Genomic DNA, 16,485 nt, shown 5'->3' with positions numbered 1-16,485 from the left:
AGATGGCACACTTAGAAATACAGAAGCATCTGGTAACCGCTGGTATGAAAAAGCTGGCAAGCAACAGCTTATTTTGTTTTACTAAATAGCCCCTAATTTGAACTATATTTAAATAGGAGTTAAAAAGAAACAATCACTTCATTTGTATAGAACATCATCCCAAAACATCTACATGCTGCAACTGCAATGTAGCTTGGGCATTACACTCTTGTCGACCAAAAGCATTTTTTTCATTAAGCATTCAGCCGTACTTAAACTACACTAAAAGTGACTGCAAAACAAGCAGTTCAGTCCCTCTTCAGTAAAGCACATAAGCATCATTTTAAGCACGTGCTTTGCTGCATCAGACTACCAGACTCAAGGCTGCACGTTCCCAGTACTTCAGCTCACCCTTAAGTCCATGCAATTGGAGGGGCTTTGACAACCTGCCAGATTGCAGGGCACGCTTGAAAAGACAGAAGTCTCAGAGAACCTAGATTCCAGGCACAGAGACTTACGTGCTTAAGGAAACTACTTCATTTGCCCCAGGGTTCAGTTACCAAAATGTAAATTGGGGATATTTCCTACGCAATGACTATCTGAAAAAAAAAAGAATCCACTAGCAATTGTAGCCATAATACAATAAAAAAGGCCAATAAAAATATATCCAGGTGGTAAAACGAAACAAAAAAAAACCCCAACTGAACAAAAGGCAGACCAAAGCGTGCACACTGCACACAATGCCAAATGTGCACTTCCAAAAATCTAAATAAATCTTTTGGGACGCTGCTCCACAGTCCCTTCTGTGATACTGAGTGAATCATCTCTGCTTACTAGAAATGCAAAATGATAGCATGCATAAAACAATCATTCTGGATTAAAATCACTTTGGGAAAAGTCTGTAAAAGACTTGTCTACTGGGATCGTGCTGTAAATCCACTAGAGACCCCACTGCCAGATTTGGATGTGTTTAGAGAGGTTTTTAAAATTACCAGAGAGAGAATGAAATACTCTCAGGAACTGTGTGATAAGGGAGTCTTAAATTCCAGATACAGAACGAAGAACAGATACTAACAGTAGGGCCCTGTAAGTCCTGGATGTAATAGCTGACAGACTTATTCACAAAACAGTCACTGAACAAACAAGAGGTGATTCTGCTGTAGACTTTTGGCAAATAGTGGGGGTGTTATAATAATAGCTGGTCCTGATCACTCAATTCAAGCCTATTTTCTACAAATTGGTTCAGTTTAAGCAAAATAAAAGCAGGTCTGTAAGGTTTTCGATTTCAAAAAGAGGAGTTGAAGTAATTAAGGGAACTAGTCTGTGAAGGGGATGGGGTTGAATAGCTGAAAGGCTTGAATGAGAAGATCTTGAAACCAAAGAACAAAAACCATCTGCCATTTGCATCCTGAATAGAGGAGGTTAAAAAAAAAAAAAAAGCACACATAGGGAAGCAATGAGAACGTACTGGAAATTAAAGACAGTCAAGGTCAAGCCCCCAGACTTAATACATATGCTACCTCACAGTTCTGTAATGAGGGAGCATAGAATATAGGAGCAAAGGCAGAGTGGGTTATGAGAAAAGCTGCACACAATTCCCCCATTCAGGTGAAAGTAAACTGAATCGTTTAATGCACTCCATTCCAGACTGCTAATAGAAATCCAAGGATGTCTAACAAGTCTACGCAATACCTGAAATAAAATTCAGAAATCTTCATAATGAAAACTCCAAAGCGCTGGAACAAACCTTTTTTGTCCTACAGCCATGTTTTAAAATGCCAATGTGCATGTTTGATGTTCTCAGAAATAACAACATGACATACCATCAATGCCAGCCTGTTTTAACCAGCACCTTTCAAAACACTGAGGACCCTGTATGCAGAGTATCTCTGCTTAAGGAAGAAGGGCTAGAGAAGGCAGTGCTTGGGGAAGCCACAGGTTATCAACTGCACACAACATTTCAGACCATAATCTGAATCCAAACATAAAAGGCATGGACATACACAGTGTGAAATGCAACATGAGACCAAAGTTATGTTGTGCTAAAATAACCTGGCACCTGTCTTTGATAAAATAACTGGTTTCTCTGGACAAAAAATGCAGTAGGTCTTATTTTTAGGGATTTTAGCAAAGCAACAACACATCTGGGGAACTACTAGCAAAGGGGGAAAGTGGGGATCAACAGAGCAAACTACGGGGTCAATAATCGACCACAGCGTACACAACTTCCCCCTCCCCGTAAGTGCTGCAGGTTTTTACAAAAGGATCATTAAGAAGTTAAATAATAATAAATAATTGTCAGCATTTTGAGCATAGTCTATATCAAGGTCTAAATTTGCTATGAGGTACTAAAATGATCTAAGTTGAAAAATTAATACCTAAGCAGGACAGGCCTGCTGCCAAAGTCAACCACTATAATAGGGGCACCATTGCCAGCTGCTCTTTTCTCCCAGTGCAGAAAAGATACTTCCTTCTTTCCACAGTCAGCTCAGTTCAGTTATTAGTACATTAAAAACAAAGAAACCAACTCAAGGCTGAATTGTTCCTAAAATAATATTTAAGATGAAAACCTTCAACATTGTTTCTATTACCTGCAGGACTCTTCAATATATTTGAGAAAGCACAGGACAGGAAATCCTGAGTCCTATCCCTTAATACTGAAGTCAACCACATTGCATAATCTCATTAATACATTTATCAGGCTCCATCTTCACAGCAATCAGTTTTTTAGCCCCTATTATATAATTCCCATTAGAAGGCTGCTCAAGCACCTCACTTGGTTTGAAGCCATTGTCCTAATTTCCAGCCTAAACTTATTCGGAGCCATTTGTTCTTGTGCCAAAATTGTCATTTAACTTAAATAACTCCTCTCTGGTGTTTACACCAATGTATTTATAGAGAAGGAATATAATTTTTCTCTGCCTTTTTTTTGGTCACTGGCCTAACCATCCAGGCTCCTTTAATTGTTTCGTGAAACAGCTCCTCTGTTCTCCTGCTCATTTCTAGCAGACATCCTCCTCTACGCCTTTCACAACTTAAGTCAATCTTTCTCCCACACGGGCAAGCAGGAATGCGTGGTACATTTTAAACAATACCTCACCAAAACGTTCTGTGGTGGCGTTCATATTTCCTTGTCACTAGCGGAAATAACTTGGTTGATAAATGTGGTCCCGGTTTGTATCTTTGTCGCTGGTACATCATATTTATCCTATGACTGATTAACACATTCCCGTTCCAGTACAGGAAATTCTACTTGTCTCAGAGCTTGCATTGTTATTCCTTACGGGTAAATAGTCCTAAAGTCATTCGTTCTTCTTAATGTGATATCCTCTTGTTCCTCTGTTTTGATGGCATCTCCAAATGCCATTAATTTCTGCTGTAGCATTAATTAATACATTGATTAACACTGGTCTTAAGACCAATCGTTGAAGAACAGTATTGGTAACTTCCCCTCCAACCCTTTTTCAGCCATCCTACTGTTTCCCCTTCATCCAGTTACAGGATTTATTGAGGCAAAACAAAGCAAAATACTTCAATTCTGAATGATTGATTTTAACTGTCTTGCATTGTATTTTTAGTGCTTTCTTCTTAATGACAGGCTGACTTTTGCTGGTGGATAACAACGAAGGCATATTTCACCTTAAATCAGGGCTATTTTGGCTAACTGGAAAGCCATCCTATTTTTACAGTTAGGCATTTGTTTAAGTTAATAAACTGTGCAAGTTAATGCATTTTATGTAAAAAAAAAGGTAAATGAAGTTTCTTAATGACTAGACTGACTTTTTAATTGTACTTATGATTTATGTCACATATTTAGAAAAACAATTAGAATGCAGAAAAACAGCATGTAAAAATTGTAGTTAAATAAATTAAGCTAAATGTGCTGAATACACGTTTTAAATTAAAACAAACTGTTTTATTGTACAAAGGAATTCTGTAGCCTATAAATAGAGCCAATTTGTGTCTATTCAGCCGGTCTTCAGGTTTTCAGAACTCGAAACGAAATTAATTTCTATTCTCAAGCAGAGGAAAAGCTGATCCTAAATTAAAACGAATCTGGCAAAAACTAGTTCATGAAACATTTTCTTTCAACCCAGATCAGTTCTGCAATTCAGGTTCCCATGCAACCATGCCCGTGATGTTCACAATGCTTTTGTTAGCAGAACGCAAGAAAAGCCACATCAGTGAAGAAAGGGGGACAGGGGAGAGCAGGATTGCTTCTGCTCGTTGTGGTCTGGCCAGTTTGTGGAAGTATGCTCACGGCTGTAGTTTTGGGGCAGACTGAGCTGATGTAGACTGTACGTGCCACAAGCCTGTGAACTTCACCGTGCGGTTGCATTTGCAGCATCTTGTGTTGGCGCCAGCCAACAGCAAGTTGCACAGCGAGGCAGTTCAAGCAACTAGTCAAAAACTAACTCTGCAGAACAAAATGATTTGTTTCTGGCTTTTCCTGGACGCAAACCTGTGCTTTCGGTGCTGGGGGCTGCGCCTGCAAAGGATGGATGCCTTAATTTGGTTATTACTCACAGATCTCTCCAGCAGCGGACTGACTTCAGGAACAACCTAGTCAGTAAGAACCAGGCAATGACGCTGTTCATGGAGTGAGCTCAGCAAAACAGAGCTCAGTGAAAGGGTAAATTAGAGGACAGATACAGAAATCGCTCTTCAGGTGCCGTGGGAAGGGATGTGATCTAGTGCAATGAGCACACTGCTGTGGAGCAGGAGTTGCTGTCCCTCTGTGTCACTAACCTGAGCTCTGGAAAGCTGCTTCAGTTCCCTTATTGGGAGCGTGGAACTAATGACGTTCTCCAAGTCTTCTTCGCACTTCAGTCCTGAAGTGCTTTGAGATCGTCCAACAGATGGCAATGCTTCTGTTAATCAGTACTAACACTGGCTCCCGAGAGAGCAAGAACAAACAATAATTTGCCCTTCCAATTACAGCAATGTTCCACTGAAACCACTATGTCTAGTTTTAAATTCAATCACATTTAAATATTAAAGAAAAAGCCTCCTTTTCTTCCGCTACTGACAGAACAATACTACATTGTCTTTGTCTTTCCTTGTTTCATTAACAAACAGACTGGACTTCAGGAGTGTTAATGTACTTGAAGCAGTGGAAGAGGCTGACTATAAGGCATCATAAAAAGATGCCACTGGGACTGGGTAAATCCAACAAAATTGAAAATATTTAGAAGAAATGACGCCAAAACCACAGATTCAAACTCCATGTACACTGTGACAGGAGGCCGATGGAAAGAGAATTTGGTATAAAAGTAACTAGAGGCAGGACTCACTGCTGTAGCTACAGTCAAATGTTATTGTCCAGATCACCAGGTGCCACCAACCGGCGTAGCCAGGATGCGATCGAGGAAGCAATGCCAACTTCAACTTGCTGAGGCGCCATCCTGGCATATCTATACTCAGCTGCAAAAATCTCTCAGCATATTAAGGCATGACATTATTAAACATCGAGCTGTTATAGAGCACTTTCCACCTTCAAAGAGCTTGAAAACCAATGACTAATCCCCACAACCACCTCCTTAGGTGCGGGAATGGTTTAAAGACAGGAACAAAGGCAAAATGATGAAGTCATCTGCCACAGCTACTAAAAGGGAATTTTTAAAACTAGCCGAGGCCATGGCAGAAACTCTGGGCTCTCAGGCGTATACCCGTTTCCCCAAGCAGAATTTCCCTTGTGCTTCTTGGGGAAGTACCTGGAGCCCGTCTCATACCTAGAACATTTATTTCCTCCAAAACCTGAAACCTCGTATACCAGGTTAGCTCTCTGACGCCAATGACCTGCTCTTTTGGTGAGATTTTGTACCTCCTCCGCGCTGGCAGAGATTGGCAGAGCAGCAGAGGAAGCAAAATGGGTGAAGTGCACTGCTGAAGTCAACAGGAAATTTTGGCCACAAACTTGCATTTCATGTGATGTGATTCTGTTCTCCGTTGTTCGTACATCAGGCAGCCCTGAGAAAATTCGCAGAATCACTCCATACCTCAATTTGTCCTCCTGCAAACGGAATTATCTTAAGTTTTGCAGGAAAACTATGAAACAAATTCAAGTTCCTCACAAACTCCTGAAGGAAAGATGATACAGAAGGACAGGGCTGCTCAATTACTAACACTCTGCTCAGCAGAGGGCTCCAGAGGAGACTGGAACTGAAAAATTATTTGTTTTCAAAATGCTAGAAACAAGAATAAGTTACTAGAGGAAGAATAAAACCAACACACTCTTGTGTTTCTAAGCACCTCGATAAAGGCATCAATAAACCTAGATGCATCCTGTACATAAAAATGCCAGGAGCAATCGATTCAAATGGGTGACACTTCTGTAATGTGCCTGTTTGGCTCTCCATCTGAAGCAGGTAAGAATTCAAAGATTGGACTTTCTTGGCATTTGTATTTCAATATACACAGCTTTAGTGAAATTGCTGCAACTCAACCCACAATTCATTCTGCGCAGGCAGAGACATTCAAGTATCTCCTGGCAATTTTCATATCGCTCCCAGCATAGCTTATAAGCCGTCACCACCTGACGCATTGTCTTGTTTTTGTAAAGATGTGTCAGGAGTGCCATACAGGTTTCTCCGTGGTTCAAATAGGAAGGATTATAGCTGACTCATGGTCTTTTTTCCCCCCTTTCATCCTGGTTTGTATAGTCTCCTTTTCAATTTAGTTTTCCCATGCTGCATGAGGGGAGGGGGCCTGGATCTGTGTATGCAAGAGAGAGTGAGTATGGTTTTAATCTCCTCCTATTCCTCTTGTTAACAGTTTCTTCTGCTTCATCTCCTTGGAGGTATTTTATTATTAAAATCAAATGAATTCTCCCTTGCTCTTGCTCTTGCTTTTGTTGAAAGAAAACAATAGGACTTGAGAGAAACCCAGCTAGAAGGAAATGTTCAAGCTGTCAAGTTCTTGGACTTGCTAAAGTCTTTTCCTGACCCTCTAAAGGAAGCAGGCGAGCAGCTGAACTTCCCACAGAGCTGGAGCCATCAGGCTTCCCCGGCACCAGCCAGTTTTTGCTAGGCCCTGACTGCCATTACATTTAAATTGTTAAGCTTTACCACAGATAAAGACCGCCAGCCATGCCTGACCCTGAGGTCTACCAGGGCAACGCAAGGGCCACACTCTGGCTTGAGAGGAGCCACCGAGTCCAGAAGTTAATCAAGATTTTGCAGTCTTTCAGCGCAAGGTAGAGTGAGGGGTCCCAGCCTGCGACCTCAAACATTATCCTGACACAACCAGCGCAACATCACACCTGTGAGTCCCAGATGTCCCAGAGCTGGCTTTTCTCTGGATTTGCATCGCAGAGGCACCCACCAACTCCAGTGGATAATTCTCACGACTGGAGCACTTGCAAGATCTCTCCCTCGTGTAGACTCTCCGATATCTGCTCACACAAGTTTGAACGGTGCCTCTCCCTCAGGCTCAGTAACTACCTGCACTATCCCTCGTGCCTGGCTGCCTGTTTTTTCATGAACTTGTGCAAACTTAATTACCCTTGAGGACTTGTATCTCTTTGCCAGGACTGAAATAGGCCAACAGGTTCAGAAGTTATTGTGGTAGTGCAGACACGCACGCAAGCGTGGTGAGAAACCTGGATGGGTTTTTGCCTAATGGTGTAGGCAAAAAACATTGTTGTCGATCATAATGGCAAAACAAGGGAGCGTCACTGCTGATCCTAGCTGAGGATCCCAAGCACTGAGCTATCCTCAGGAAAGCAACCTAAAGATTTTGGTGTAGCCACCCTGAAAAACAGTACCTGGATGCATTCAGGGATAAGGGAAGGTCCAAAAAACCACCCTCACAGAAGGCCCTCTAGCCCAGCTTCTTTCTGCACACCAGATGAAGGGCTGAGCAGGCCAGCACTACCATGAGGTTGACGAGATCTCAGGACAGCCAGTACCAGCCAGGACCACTTGCAGTGGAAGCAGAGTTTGCACCAACCTCCCCAACTGCTTCGCCATAGAGGCTGAGGTCGGACCACAGAAACACAAGAACAGAGCTGCAACGGACCTGGAAAATCTATCCCCTTACTCCAGGCTGCAATCAGTTTTACTCAAGTCATTCTTTGCAAGTCCACCCAAGGTAAAATGGATCTCCAGGATGTATTCAGACTAGGGTTAAGTCAGACTCATGTCAGTGATAAAACATGTATGGGAAAAGCTCCAACTCATTAATCCCTTTTATTCCTTAGGCCCTGTAATTTCCTTTTCAGAAAGCTGCTCTAACCGCTGAAGAACTTCCCCCCTCTTTCATTAACTGAAGTCACCACCATTGTGATTATGTTTTGCTTTTAACAAAGCTTGGAAGAGTGATGAGAGAAGCCTCATTTGGAGGCTTACTTTGTCTTTGGCATCAATAAACGGGAAGCCTGAAGTCATATGATCCCCGTACGGTTTTAAGAATAGTCACAAGGTTGATCTGGACAGCAATAGAAGAACGAAGAAACTAGCACTCCTTCCTCAAGCCGGTGCCAGGATGCAAGGAGTTGAGAGACTTTTGAGAAATGCAGTAGTAAACACTACTCCAAGTAGTATCCCCAAGTAACAACATACACCGCACTCAAAAATTAAAGGCAGCACTATGCGTTTTCACATTATTCATGAACAAGTCCCAGGGTGAGAACTCATATTTGCTCATGCTTCTGGTACACGAATATCAAACCGTGTCCCCACCCTCCTTTCCAGCAATCACAATGGCTCAAGGCATGTTGCAAGGCTTCTGTGGCACAAAGGACACAAATATGTTTCCCTGATACGAAAAAACAGGGCCTCTTTCAAAGCAGTGTATTGCAGGGTCAGGCTCTCCTGCTGATGTGGGCCTCCCGGCGACACGGTACGCAGCAGAGCGACAACCAAAAAGTCCTCAGGTGGCCAAAGATTTGTTTCAATAGGCAGAACTGTTCCCCTCAGCCCCTCTCCAGCCCCCACTGAAGTTAGTAGCCTAGTAAAGTGATGAATTACAGTTAGATGATCTTACTGTGATGCCTTCTGCTGGTGAAAGAAGAACACCCTGCCAGAGTCTCCTGATTTCAGGTGATGGATTTGAGCCCAGGCTGTAATACACTTCCTTGTAATTGGCCAGCTCAGCTAATTTCACTCTTAATCTTTATATCATTGATTGAATAAATCTGAGGTCATAATTTCCTCGGTGGCTACAGTTATTCAAAATAACACCAGCCCTGCAATTATTTTAATTGCATCACAAAAAGTGAGGGATATTCATATTAGAGCTGGTGAGAGCCCAGCTCTACTACAGGTAAATACCAGCACCCCAAACACACCTTCACCGGAGCATGAACTGGCAACTGTGAAGTCACATTGGTCATACCACAGCCCAAAGCTCTTATTATCTAGCCCTCAAGCCTCTGGGACACAGACCTCTGGGGACTAACATTTCTCGTGCTCCGTCACAGTCCAGAAGGTTTTTTTCTCTCTCCTGTTCGCAGTTTGAGAAGAGGCAGCTTGGCTAAATGGGAGCTACTTGCGGGAAGCGGGTAACTATTAATTCCCATTGTCTTCTTTATAAGAGAAGGGCACCTTAAAACCCTTGTGCCTTAGAAAATATCGCACCTTGCAAGTCTCTTTCCCTCCCACCCGGGCCTTGCAGGATCCCGGAGCAGAGCGTGCAGCGGGAGCAGCACGGAGCCGGCCCGCGGGGAGCGGGAGAAAGGAGGCGGCTGACGCACGAGCCAGCAGGCCACGCTCGGCCCAAGCGGAGGGAGCCGGACGTTCCCCCCTCGAACAATACAAGGAAACAAGATTGTTGCTGATCTGGCTGCAGCCTGTGCCTTCAAAACCAGTGTTTTGGGATGGAAAAGGCTTGAAAGCGAGAAGCAGAAAACTTCTGAGGTTAAAGGGTTTCACTTCTGCAGAGGAGGCTGTTCAGAGGAACAGCGTAAAGTGAACTGCAAGGGAAAAACGTGCAGTCTGGCAATTAATCCTACATCCAGGATGTAGGATTTAAAAACAAACCAACAAAAAAAAAAACACCCGCACACTATCGCCAAGACTTGCAATAAAATAAGGAGCGGTGGTGACAGCGAGTTATGTGTGCGCACAGCAGGCAGGATAACAGGATTTCGCTGGGTTTTGTTTCCTCGGAGGTGACCGCGTTGTTATCAGGAAACGCAGGATATGAGCTTCTGACACATCGGCGCTCTGATTCATGCTCCCCAAAAGAGTCAACATTTGATGGCATCTGCACTGCTGACTCAGTTGTGTATCTTGAGTGCCAACCTTGGGGCCAGGAAAAAGGATTTGGTGGAAGACCGTTCTTCCGAGCTCTATGCAGCAGGCAACGTGGCCTCTGCTTTGCTGTTTCGCCTCAGGGCCGCACCATTAAAACTAACTAAAGCGAGCTCCTGCCTCCATCCCACATCCACCAAGACAATGTCTTCAGCTGGTTTTCTCCACCCAGACTTGGTGGAGAAACAACTTTAAAATACAAAAAACTGCTCAGCTTCTGGAATATATTGAAATTAAAACAAAGCAAACCTTTCCCCATTTTCTCCCTGCGTTTTAGCCCACATCCAGCCTCAAAAAAAAGATGGAAGGCCAAAACTTTCTAGTTGAGGCTTATTCTAGCTCAAAGGGGCTGTTTTCCGGATTTTTTTTTTTTTTAAGTCTAGGCTCTGGCACATCTAATTTTCATCCATTCAGAGAAGAAACAAGAGCAGCAGCCCAGCAGGTCATGAAATAGATTCTCCTCCATCTCTAAAAGTACTGACCTGCGACCCAGGCGGTGACAAGCAAGACAGATTAATACCTCAGAGGAAGAGACTTGCTCGTAAGAACGGTGCTTTCCAGCAGGAGGGCAGTTTTTGGCAAGCCTGGTGCTCTGGCAGCCCTACTGGAGCGTACGTGGCCCCACACGCCAGGCCCACACGACGGGTTCCTGTTCGCCTCCTCCTCCTGCCAGCACCACGCCGCACGCGGCTGCATGACTAGCGCAGAGCAAGAGAGGCTGCGACACGTCCCGCACGTACAAGCAAGAAAAGTAAATCTGCATCGGCATGCTTTTTTCCCCATTGCATGAGCCAGGCGGGATTGGTTGTCTCCTACGTTGGACAGAGATGACGCTGAGAGGATGGGATATGCGTAAGGTCGCTGTTATTTTACTCACCGAGCTGCACGGGAGACCTCAGGAGCAGCCAAAACAGGTCAGACCAAAGGTCCTCTCCAGGTCAGATGAAAGGTCCTCTCCTCTGATACCACCTCCAGCAAATACACAGGGAAACAGTGCAAGCACCCTCTGCACAGGTCCTTCCCCTCGTGTACCTCCATGGCCCAGCTGGCTGGAGCTCCAGGAGGTGCCGTCCACTAGGCCCTCTCCAGTTCTGAGACCATCACAATAAGCCAAGAGGGCAAATAAACACCAAATAAGCCGCTGCTTCGAAGCATCCCTCCCGGCTCAATCCCCTCGCGCTGGCAAGCGCGGGACAGGCGCAAGATGGGGCCAACCCCAACCCTTCTGCCTGGCACGCAGGGACGTCCCCACCAAGGTGAAGGCCCCAAGAAGCCCTGATAGCTCCAGCAAACCAGACCAGGCCTGGCCTTGACGTGTTGCACGGAGCAAAGCAGCGGCTCCGTAAGCCCTGAGAAAGCAGGTAGAAAAGCTGGCTCCAGCTCGTGTTCTCTCAGAGCCTGACCCCCCAACTCCCAGTTTGAGCTTCTGGAAGACAAAGTGGACCCTGCCACTGGCTCTGGGCTCTGGGGGACTTCATAGCACACAGATTTTAGCTCCACAAAGCAATAATCCCCTGCCCGTGCCTGTTAATGATGCCTGTTAAAATTCCCCTCCGGCTTGCTACTGAATCCTCCCCGTTCCAATTCGGTCCTATCATTTTATTAATCACACGCAGAAATTCAGGGCAGGGTGGCTTTCTTAGGAGGGTGGCAGTACACAGTCACTAAATAAAATATAAACACCTCATCTATACTCAACACCAGGTTTGATCTCCACTGCTCTCACTCCCCTTCCTCAGCCTGATTTGCAATTTCTGTGGTTGCTTTTTGGGAAGCGAGAGCAGAGGGGAGGGCTGACTTACTGCTTAATCTCATTTTGATCTATTATTAAACGCCTGCTTTCTTTTTTCTTTCCGTTTTTTTTTCTTTGCCCTTTCTCTAGGAAGCCAGAAGTCCCAGCAGAAATTACATCCAGAAAGGTGAACTGTGAAATGAAGGCTGGCGGAGAAAAAAATTGGATGTTGATTGTTTGGTTTTTTGGTTTTTTTCCCAGGGCTTTCTCATTTTCGGCGGTAAGAAATCGCTGCAATGCCAGCCAAGTAAGAGAAAACGCGCTGAGAGTGTCGGAAAGGCACAGCACTGGCCCCGATCCCACCGCCAATGTACGCGGACAAACGCTTCGATTCAAGCCCAGCACGTGCGTCCCCCTGGGATTCCTCTGCAGAGCCAGGTTTAAAATATAAACGTGTTGACGTTTCCTCGCGCTTTTACCGGCGTCGGGAATCCTCTAGCAAACGCCCAGGCTCGGCGGAGCGGCGTTCGTGCACCGCGGAGCTGCACACTCAAGATTTGCAACGCGACGGCAGAGACTTAGTGAAAGCCCAGGACAGGACTCGCAGAGCACAAGGCCGGCAGCGCTCCAGGCACCCCTGGAGGTATTTTGTACCATATTTTTATAGTATCATCAAAAGGCTTGGCAGGACCGTAGCAAAGCACGATCCCTGCAAGGAGCTTGTGCGAGGCCACAGCGCAGCCAGGCGCAGAGCGCTGCAGAGGAGCAGCAGCATTTGGCGCCCGCCGCGGGCGCTCAGGAGGTCGTTTCATCGGTTTCTGATTATTTCCTAACTTTATCCTTATCCTCGCTAAATAACAGCGTTTCTGTCTGCCCTGCAACCGAATGTGTGACCTCCCCGCCCCATCTCCCAGGGACGGAGCTGGGACAGCCGCCCGAGTGCCCTGCGCCCGTTGCAAGGCGTTGCGTCGCCTCTTTCGCCGCGCTGCAGCCCCTTGGCGTTGCTGGAGGCAAGTCCTCATTCTGCCGTATTCACCCAAAGGCGGACTCTGTGCTCTCCTGCCACCGGGACACGCTCCCACCGCCACATCAGGTCCGTCAGATGAAAGCCAACGCCACTTCCCACCAGGCTCCTGCGGCGAGCTGGATGTGCATGCCACCACGCTGGTCGTTTGGCTGGCAAGCAAATTATTCCAGCGCGAAACCACGGGGCCTGGATCAGGGCTCCCCAGCAAGCCCCTTGCTTCCGATTCAGGACCGCTGGAGGCACAGACTAGTCAAACCGCACAGAGATTCTCACCACCTCGGTGGCCAGCTCTAAGCACTGCCTTATTCTCCAAAATGCCAAATTGCCACCGTCTGTAGGTGCTAACCATTTCCCAGACCAGCAGCGACCATATACAGGAGCCTGGGGACCCACCAAAGAATCACTACCGACGTAATAAAGAAAAATGCTGCCAAAGGACTGCAAATAATTTTCTCATTCCCAAAGGAGGGCAGGGAAATATAAGACACGAAGGAAGCAACCTTGAACTTTCAATTACAATTCGTACAACAGCCACAAAATCCTTTTTTGGGATGCGCTGGCTGTCCCAGTAATTAAATCAAAGCTGCCCCTAAAATGGATGGTCGTGACACAGGGCCAGAGGCTCCCTCACGCTCACATTTTGGCCGTACACTATTGATTCAAGTTCACGAGTGGGAGTGAAGTTGGAAAGAGCCCGTTCCTCCAGGCTCAGAAACAGAGCGGGATGTCACCAGGACACAAGAGGGGAGCAAATCAAAGCAAGTAGCTACATATGGCTGTACGAGCGAAAAACGTCCAGCTTTGCAACAGGGACGATTACGTTTCCATGCTCCCCCCCACCCCCCCCACCAGCACATGAAGACTGACTTAAAGGACTCAAAAACTTTTCAGAGGAAAGAAAAGACCACCTACAACACACACTAATGCCAGGAAAACCCTGAGTCCATCACAGGTAATTCCCAAGGACTAATCAGCTAGCGATCGCTCTCGGAGAGTGAGGTGGCCTGTCGGAGAAAAATCTCCACACGCTTCTCCATTCCCTCTTGCCATCTCCAATTTTGACTCCCGTGCATTTGTTTATAGGGAAATGTGGGTGCGTGTGCCATAAAAAAAAGATCTGCGTGCCGGAAATATTACGACTAACATATGGGAATCTGCGCAGCGTGTAAAAAACTTGCCTCCCCTCCAACACAACATTATTTTGCAGGCATTTTCTATGTTGGCACCTAGGGTTCATCTGTTTCCTTATAAGATTCAGAACGTTTAACAAATGACATTGTTTTTAAGTCTCAGCTGTAGATTCGGAGCTGCAAAGCAAAGAAGCCACAGCCCCCCGGCCCCATAACTAGTGAGCTCGCGTGCCCCCTTATCTGTCTTGGAGAACATCAGGGCCCGACATAGGATTTCACCTAGAGCTTTATTTCCTACATGCAGCCTTCCCCTTGCCTTTTTTTTTTTATTATTAATACCTCACTTTCCCCAGCACCTCTGTTCTTTGCCATCCACCCGGACGGCGAGGGACCTTGCACATCCCACGACCTCAACCCTCCCATGCCCGTAAATAAACGATGCCCATCCTGCCTCCCTGGGACTGCGCAGGCTGCAAGGAGAAAGCTCTCGCTCCGCGTTTCAGTGCCGGCCCTGGGAGCGTTTGCAGCACCATATAAACGATACGTATCCACATCCTCCAGCCCAGGAGCAGGAGCTGTCGGTAGCCCGGCTCTGGTGAGAGAGGCGCGTGCCAGCGCACGACGGGAGCAGACTGCAGCCCCGGGCCCGGCCAGGTCCGCAGCGATGGTGAGAACACACAGGGGAACATCTTGGGGCTTTTTTTTTTTCTTTTTTTGCATACCCTTCTAGAGAAAAAAAAAAAAAAAACCTCGGCTTAGCATCCTTCTGAGCCAAGTAGCACCAAACGCGACGTCTGTGCCCTTGCCAGCGCGCGCAGCCCCGAGTGAGCGACGGGCTCGGCAGCCAGCAGACTTCCCACCTCGGCAGCGCCTCTGCTCCCAGCCAGGAGCAACTCCCGCGGGAACGGACTGGAGGAGGACCCCTGAGCTCCCTCCTCGGGTCACCCGAGCTGGGGAGCAAAGGAGAAACCCCGAAATGAAGGACAGAGAAAGAGCAGCTTCCTTAACCCCAGGGAAGCAGCGAGGTCTTGCAGAAAGGAGCAGAAGTTTTTTTGCTCGATTACGAAGACAAGTTTGAAGGTGAAGGTTGCACATCGCAACATTTGCAGCTGCAGGGAGCCCGGACTCCCAACAAACCCAACCCCAACACGACAAAACCTAAGTGTATTTACTCTAGCGCTTGCCCAACTCCCCTCCCTGGCACAGAAATGTCTTGCTCTATCTAGGGGCTTCGATGCAAAACCATGGCTTTAAGCAACAAGCCAACCCCAAACATAATTCTAGGTGGGAAGCAGTGAGCTGGTGAGTCACAGCGCCTCCAAATCCATCACTCACAAAACTGGGCTCTGGGCTCCCGGGAGAGCTGGTGGGCAGGGAAGCGGGGAAGAGGGAGAGAGCGGGGCCGGCTGGGGGTGCTGGGGCGTTGGGACTTTGAGAGCGCTCCCGCTCTCCCGGAAACGATCATCCCCGTCCCAGGACGAGGCGTTGAGACGGACGCAGAAATGATGGGGAGCTCCCAATAAACCCGCAAGGCCGGGCGGCGCCCACCGTCCATCTCTACCGAGCATCCCGAGCCATGCCTCCGCTTTCGGGGCAACTCGCCTCCTTTTCCGACGCTGCCAGGCTCTCCCTCCCGCCTGCCGGGGATTTCTGCTCGCGAAAGCTGCTTCCAAGCTGCCGGTTCTCCTCGCCTCCGCGATGGCACGAGTGGCCCGCAGCGGGAAGGGTCTGCGAGGCAGGTTTCACGGGTGGCAGCGGCCCCCGCACCCTCCCTCGCGTTTCCACCGCATCAAGCGGGATTTCTGCCGCTCCAGAGCCCGGGGTGCAAGTTTCCCTCAACTTAGGCTGCTTTCGCTTAAAAAAAAAAAACAAACCCAGCGCCTCCCGCGGGGGGGGGGGTTTGCAGAAGCCGGGGCTCAGCCGGGGGGGCGATGCTGGAGCAGCCCCCCTGCACCCCCCAGGAGCCCCCGGACCCAGGCACCCGCCCGGCCCGCGCGGAGAGGAGGAGGCACAAGGAGGGCGAGCAGCCGCCGGGGGGCGGGGGGGGGGGGGGGGCCGAGCACCGCGCCAGAAGCAATTGAAATAAAAACGGAGGGGGAGGAGGAAAAAAAAAAAACATTTTTTTTTTTTAAATGACCCCCCTAGAATTTTATTCAAAAAATTAACCGCCCCCTCCCTTCCTCCTCCTCCCTCCCCCACCACCCCCGCAAGCGGCCGGGCTGCGGGCGGAGCAGCGCTTACCTGGCGGCGCGCAGCGCGACTCAGCCCGGCGGCCGCAGCCCGGCGCGGAGCCGAGCGCGGAGCAGCGCGCAGCGCAGCGCAGCCCGGCGCGGCCCCCCGGCCCGGCTCGCTGCATTCTGGGAA

At 47.7% G+C, this 16,485-nt stretch overlaps 1 protein-coding gene across 8 annotated transcripts in view; it reads right to left on the bottom strand.

Annotated features, from left to right (window-relative positions):
* The window catches only part of EXTL3 (exostosin like glycosyltransferase 3), a 151,846-nt gene extending 135,361 nt beyond the window's left edge, over positions 1-16,485 (bottom strand). For 2 of the 8 annotated variants that reach the window (XM_068936792.1, XM_068936809.1), the window contains exon 1: positions 16,363-16,459. The gene's annotated coding sequence lies outside the window, so the exon portion shown is untranslated. Of the gene's footprint in view, positions 1-16,362 lie in introns of all 8 variants that reach the window. The other 6 variants (XM_068936813.1, XM_068936804.1, XM_068936798.1 and 3 more) reach the window with 5 other exon arrangements.

The sequence above is a fragment of the Struthio camelus genome, chromosome 3 (genome assembly GCF_040807025.1).
Source record: "Struthio camelus isolate bStrCam1 chromosome 3, bStrCam1.hap1, whole genome shotgun sequence".
Lineage (NCBI taxonomy): Eukaryota > Metazoa > Chordata > Aves > Struthioniformes > Struthionidae > Struthio > Struthio camelus.
Note: the sequence above shows the minus strand (reverse complement) of the source record. Positions and strands in the feature narration are given on the sequence as shown.